Source organism: Vombatus ursinus, unplaced genomic scaffold, assembly GCF_900497805.2.
Source record: "Vombatus ursinus unplaced genomic scaffold, bare-nosed wombat genome assembly UNPS02014778.1, whole genome shotgun sequence".
Lineage (NCBI taxonomy): Eukaryota > Metazoa > Chordata > Mammalia > Diprotodontia > Vombatidae > Vombatus > Vombatus ursinus.
Window position 1 is genome coordinate 46237091 of NW_020954556.1, and position 7410 is coordinate 46244500.

Below are 7410 nucleotides of genomic sequence, written 5' to 3' on the forward strand. Positions count from 1 at the left end.
TGAAATGAGCCAAAAGAAAAGATGACTAAGTTAAAGACAGTCTGTAAACATCTGGAAAATCCCCACTCAGCAATTTTACTGACGGAAATTTGGTCATTCGAGAAAGTTTTGAAGGGTCAGCAACCAAGACCAACCCAACAATTAGAATCCTCTCCCCTTATTCTGCACCCTGCCAGTGTTTCCAACAATCTTTGTGTCGAAGAATTAGGGGAGAAATCTTTCTTGAAGACTGTCAGGAAAACAAACATTATCCTTAGAGCTGGTCTCTTACTGATGAGAGAGAGAGAATTCTTTTTCATTTTATCACAGCAGCTTTAAACAATGGCCCATCAACATGACAAATGAAACATTTTAGATTCACTCCCCAACCAACAAGCTGCTGCCACTCATGCGGAGAATCTGCCACAATGGATTTTATTGTAATAGTTCTTTAAAAAAAAAAAGAAAAAAACAAATACCCGGGAATATTCAGCTAGTTTAACTCTTCGGACTAAATGTCACAATTCTTCTCAATCTGGTATAGTCAGGAAAGCTTGCCTTCCCTGACTGCTAAAGCCCAGAGAATGTTTTCTTTCATGTCCCTCTCAGCCCAGTTCTGCATTTCCTAATATCCTTGACATCCATTAGTATGACAAATTCCTTCCCTGTTCCATCACACACACACATACACAACCACATATGCAAACAGCAAATCGATTTCCTACTTTCCAATTGATTTCCCACACCCACCTTAGTTGCATTTCAGCCCTCCCAGTTCCGAGACAAGTAGATCTTCTAACTCATGATTTTAAATTTGAAAAAGAAAAATAAAAGGCTGAGCACCGACAAAGGTTTGAGTCGGTTTGTGTCCTGGCATGTAACTTTGTGTAAGTCATTTAACCTCTATGGCCTCAATTTCCTCATCTATAAAAATGAGGAGATATAGATGAGATGGCTTCTAAGGTTCTTTCCTGCTCTAAATCTATAATCCTATTACCTCACTTTAAGTAAATCTGATATATAAAAATGAATAGAAGAGGGACTCTTCACTTTACAAAGGATTCCTTGGTTGCAGGGTTGTGACCCAGGGACTGGCCCCTTCGGAGCACTTGGGAACACCAATTAGACTTTCTCTGTTTGACCCCTGAAGACATAATTAGGAATAACAGGTGGAAATTACAAAGAGGAAAACTGGGCTCCTAAAAAATTCCTTTGATGATACAAATATGGTCTTGATACTTAAACTAGGGAGAGATGAAGCAAAAAAATAAAACTATAGACCAATATCTGTAGTGAATTTCAACACAAAAAAAATATTAAAATATTAGCAAAGAGACAACATATAGTCATGTGGTGACTGAATCTAGTGGCCAAAGACTGATAGAGAATTGACCTTCAAGGGGGAGGAGAGAACTCTCTCTCCCTCCCCCACTTCTGCCTTTCTCTGCCTCTGTCTCTCTGCCTCTCTATGTCTCTCTCTTTTTCTCTGTGTCACTCTCTCTCTTTCTCCATACTCTCTTTCTCCAAAAGAGAGACAGATGGAGAGACAGACAGAGACAGAAAAAGATAGAGAAAGACATCCAGAGAAACAGAGAGAGAGAGGGACACTGAGGACAAACTCAACATACAAAGGAAAGGTTGCTTCAGGACTAAAGGGAGTTAAGTTCGTGGGAGTTAAGTTCATGAGAACCCCACACAAATCTCACTCCTCTCTAGGTGCATTCTGTACTTTCTCTTCCCCAGAAGTGGTTTCATTCTGGAAGTTCACACTAGGGCCAGAATACACCCATTGGAAGTGAAGTTCTCTCTGCCCCTGTGGCTCCTCCCAGAACCTCCATTTAACTCAGGTTATCAAGGACAGCTTCATTGAGAGAAGGTATACATAGGAGACTATATCCTAGGCAATGCAAAGCAAAGGAAATCTTCCATTGGGAGTGAGCTCAACCAAGAGAGAAAGTTATAGGTCTTAGCCAAAGGACAACAAGAACATTTGACTTTTGAATGCCATAATTTTTCCTGGGTAAACCCCAAAAGAGATGTTCTGTCCAAAGCACAGGTCTGACAACATCACTCCCTTATGAGATCATCTCTAGTGGCTTCTTATTAGCCACAGGATCATATATCAAATCCTGTTTGGCTTTTAAAGTCATTCACAACCTGGCTCCTTCCATCCTTCCAGTCACCTTACACTTTACTCCTCTCTGGGTACTCTATAATTCAGTGATGCTGGCCCTCTTGCTGTCCCTCACACATGACACTCCACATCTTCTACAGGAAGCCTTTCCCAATTCCTCTTCATTCTAGTGCCTTTTTTCTGTTAATTACTTCCTATTTATAGCTTGTTGGTACGTATTTGTTTGCTTGTTGTCTTCTCCATTAGATTGTGAGCTCCTTGAGGGCAGGGATTGCGTTTTTCCACCATTCTTTGTATCCTTTGCACTTACCAGAGTGCCCAGCCCCTAGTAAGTGTTTAATAAATGCTTGTTGATAATATTAAAAAAAAATTATATACTATGACCAATTTGGATTTATACCAGGAGTGTCAGGTTGGTTCAACATCAGCAAAACAATAACAACAATGATACAATACAACAACAATAAAAACATCAAGATTATGTCATTAGAAACAAAAAAAAGCTTTTGACAAAATACACACCCAACTCTATTTAAAATGCTAAAAATATATGAATGAACCTTTTCTTAATTTGATAAATAGTATCTACATAAATCCAAGAGATAGCATTACATTAAAGGAGAGAAATTAAAGGTCTTTTCAATAAGGAATGTCTTTTATCAACACTATTGTTTGAGATAGTTCTGAAAGTGTTAGCTGTAGCAAAAAATATGAGAAAAAGAAATTGAAGAAATAAACATTGTGTCAAGAATAAATCAAGTGATCACTTTTTACAGATAATGTAATATTCACTTAGAGATCCTTAGAGAATCAACTAAAACTTATTTGAAACAGTTTAAAACTTCAGCAAAGTAACAGGATATAAAATAAGACCACATTAACAGCCTTTCAGTATATTATCAACAAAACTCAGCAGCAAGAGAATGATGATTGGCACATAGTATAAGTCCTTACTGATTTGTTGAAATGCTTGTTGACATACAAAGGCAAACAAACAGTAGAAACCTCAAGCCCTCAACTATAGGCATACCTCGGAGATATTACAGGTTCAGTTACAGACCACTAAAATAAAGCAAATATTGCAATAAATTGAGTCAAACAATTTTTTTGGTTTCCCAGTACATATAAGCTATGTTTACACTATACTGTAGTCTGTTAAGAGTGCAGCAATATTATCTTTAAAATATGAACATACCTTAATTTTAAAAATACTTCATTGCTAAAATTGCTTATTATCATCCAAACGTTCAAAGAGCTGTAACCTTTTTTTTCTGGTGGAGGATTGGTGCCTCAGTGTTGGTGGCTGCTGAGTGATCAGGATGGTTGCTGAAGGCAATTTCTTAAAATAAGACAACAATGAAGTTTGTCTCATTTTGACTGACTCTTTCTTTCACTTGAACACTTAGAGTTCATTGTAGGATTATTAATTAGCCTAATTTCAATATTGTTGTATCTTAGGGAATAGGAAGTTGGGAAGAAAGAGAGAGAAGTAATTGCCAGTTGCTAGAGAAGTCAGAACACACGCAACATTTATCAATTAGTCTTATATGGGAGTGGTCTGTGGGGCCCCAAAACAATTACAATAGTAACACCAAAAATCACTGAGCACAGATCACCATACCATATAATAATGAGAAAGTTTGAAATATTGTGAGAATTACCAAAATGTGACATAGAGACAGAATGTGAGCACGTGCTGTTGGAAAAATGGTACCAATAAACTTGCTTAAAGCAAAGTTGCCACAAACCTTTCATTTGTAAAAAACTCAGTATCTGTGAAATGCAATAAAGCCAAGAGCAATAAAATGAAGTATGCTAGTTCTAGGGTAAGGACTCACTAGTCTCACATGAAGGACAATTGAAAAGCAACATAACAGAAATTGGGTTTAGATCAACATTTCATGTCATATATCAAAATAATCTCCAAATGAATACAGAACCTTGATATAAATGGTCATATCACAAATAAATTAGAAGAGCAGGGAAGGAGAAAACTATCAACAATGTTATGAGCATCTCCGACCCATTAGATTAGCAAAGATGATAAAAAGGGGAAATAATACTTGTAGAAAGGTATGTGGTACACAGGCACACTGATAACCTGTTGGTAAAGACATGAATTAATCTAAACATTCTGGAAAGTAATTTGGAACTATGCTTCCAAAAAATCACTTAACTATGACTTTGCTATGAATACTTTGTATATGTGGGTTCTATCCCTCCTTTTTTTTTTTTAAGCTCTTTGGAATATAAAATTATTAGTGGAATGCTGGTCCATTTTGTTGTATCAAAGAACTGGAAACTAAGGGGGAATTTATCAATTGAGAAATGGCTGAACATACCACGGTATGTGAATATAATGGAATATAATTATACCACAAAAAATTAAGAAAGGGACAGATGTAGAGAAACATGGGAAGATTTAGATGAACAGATGCAGAATGAAGTCAGCAAAACCAAGAGAATAATTTACATAATGAATGCAAAATTGTAAAGAAAAACAACTGTGAAAGATATGCATTATCATTAATGCAATGACCAACCATAACTCCAGAAGACTAATGAAGCATGCTACCTACCTTCTGACAAAGAGAAATTGGACTATGGGCAAAGAATAAGACATATATTTTCAAATAAGGTCAATGTATGGGCTTGTTTTGGTTGGCTACAGTTGTTACAAGTGAGGTATTGTGCAGTTTTGGTGGGGGGGGAATGAAGATTTGGAGAAGAAAGGAGGGAATGTGAGTGGCAAAAACAAAAAGAAATAAAAGAGTAACATATAAGCATTAAGAAAATGAATAGAAGACATTCCTGGGGCAATAGAAGTGGCAGCATGAAAGGTAGCTCGGTGTGCCATAATCCTGCCACAGGGCAACAAGAACACTGTCAAGGCTGCATGGGGCTATCTTGGCCACCTAACTTTTGAATGTCATAATTTTCCATGGGTGGACCCCAAAAGAAACAGAATTCTAGATGTCATCCAAGCTAGTAGTGAAGGCAGTGAGGAAGGGAATGAGGAAGTAAATAAGTAGCAGGCTTTGCCTGAGAAAATACCTAAAGCAATCATCCAATGTTATCCACAAATAGGAATGTTTGGGTGACCTCACCACCTCTAGAGATTCCTTTTCAATTTGGACTCAGGGCTAGATAGATAGCTTTCATGACTGTGGCAAATATTTTTGATACAAATAGGAAAGAAGAAAAAGTAAAGAGAAAATTAAATTGAAAAAGAAAAGATCTTACTCATCTAATTCCACTAAAGACACTTCAAAACAGAAGAAACAGAAATCCCAAGAGAAAGTAAAGGGAGGGGGAAAAAGCAAAATAAAAAAAGGAAAACATCACAAAGAAGAGAAAAAGAAGAAAAAAAGGAAAAATTCTTCATCTTTTGATAGTTCAGACTCTTCTAGCAGTAACTGCAACATCAGCCCATACTGCTGACATTTATATTTAAAACATTTGAACTTGTTTCCATAATTATGCTTTGTATTAAACTCACACCTTCCAGGCAGGCATTCCTCCCTGAATGGGTCCAACATCACTCCTGACTTGCACAGGTTTTGTCTATAAGGTAATGAGAAGCATCCTCATAAGGCTTAAGGATCAGTCTTACTACTTTATAGTCAGATCCCAGGCATAGCCCTGAAGTAGAATAGACACTTTAAAAAATGTGTTTTACCTGGAAAGACTTACAGGAACTGATGCAAAGTGAAATGGGTAGAACCAGAAGAACACTGTACATGGTAACAGCGATATCATTCACGTGACCAACTATGAATGATTTAGCTATTTTCAGCAATACAATGATCCAAGACGATTCCAAAGGACTCACAATGGAAAATGCTATCCACAGAGAAAGAACTGAAATCTGAATGCAGATCAAAGCATACTATTTTCACTTTTTTTTGTAGGGTTTTTTTGTTTTTGGCCTGCTTCTTATATGACTAGTATGGAAATAGTTTTGGTTTTTTTTTAATGTTTTTGATTGATTAATTTCCCCTGATTTTTGTCTCTCTGTTCTTAGCATTGCCTTAAAAGCTTATTGAAAATGGCATCCTAATCAATAGAAAAAAAAATTACTCAGCTAGCTAGGCAGCCAAAGTAGAAGATGATGTTCTTGCCAAATCAAATGCCTATCCACCTTCCAGGCTTGCAAATTTACGAAGCGAAATATTTCCTTAGCAATCCAGTCCCTCTAGATGTTCAACATCTTCTCATGAACACTGCAAACTCAGGTAGCCATAGATCCTATTATGTTAGTAGCAGCATGTTGTCTTTTTAGCACCAGGCTCTTTGAATGTTGTGTAGGAATACTATTGCCTTATGGGTCTTGATTGAGATTTTTAGAATAAATAAAAGTACAGGAAAATGCCAAATTCAAGAGTTTTATTGTAAGGCTTACTGTTTTGTGAAACAATTTCTAGCAAATGCTTGTGTGTGTGTGTGTGTGTGGTTCCCCCATCCCCCTACCCCAGCAGTTGTATTTTTTTTGTTTAAAAAGAAAAAGAACAACCCGAGTATTTATTCCTAGCATTGCTACTCATTTAATAAAATTCAAAGATAATATTCTGTTGATTGGTATGTGTAACAGCAACCCTATGTTGTTCTGTAAACATGCCATATCGGCATTTGTAAAAGTGATACCTCAAATATAAATATTTGTATTCAGGGAGAGGATGAAACCTTCATTAAGTTTCATTTTTATCAGATACAATATCAAAATTTTATGAATCCTGCATCTATCAGAGTAATGCAGAATTTTTTTTGTAAGTGTGAAATATATATTTCCTTTTGTCTGAAATAATTTTAAAATATTTTTGAAGCAAAAAAAATAACAGCGAGAAATTCAGAGGGAGACACAGATAACCAAGATAGCTTTGAAATTGATTTGAATTTATTATGCCCCCCTTTTTTTTTAACAAGGAGCAAAATTCTACCTTTTTCTTCCAATTCGTTTTTGGTTCTTTGTATCTGGAAAAATTTATGTATGTTGACTTTTGTTAAGTTCAGAATAACAAAAAATAAAATGAGAGTTGGAGCAAATGATCTCAAAGGTCCCTTTTAACCTCTCAAATTCTACTGGAATAAGATAAACAAACAATAGAACTAAGATCTCTCAGTACTGTGCTTATCTATCTTTACTCCCTCCAGGTTAGGGGTAAATATAATTGATGTAGGGACTAGAGAAATTGGTTTGGGAATTCCAAAACCATACAGAGGAAGCCCTGGAAGTTGAGAGTCGAAGGAAGGAAATAGAGGACCCCACCCACCAAGAAGTTAACGCAGTTACTTCAATG

The 7410-nt window shown here is 36.3% G+C and overlaps 1 pseudogene; it reads left to right on the top strand.

Moving 5' to 3' along the window:
* Positions 1 to 4759: 4759 nt before the first annotated feature.
* On the top strand, positions 4760 to 5554 carry LOC114045167 (annotated as a pseudogene).
* The last annotated feature ends 1856 nt before the right edge of the window (positions 5555 to 7410 follow it).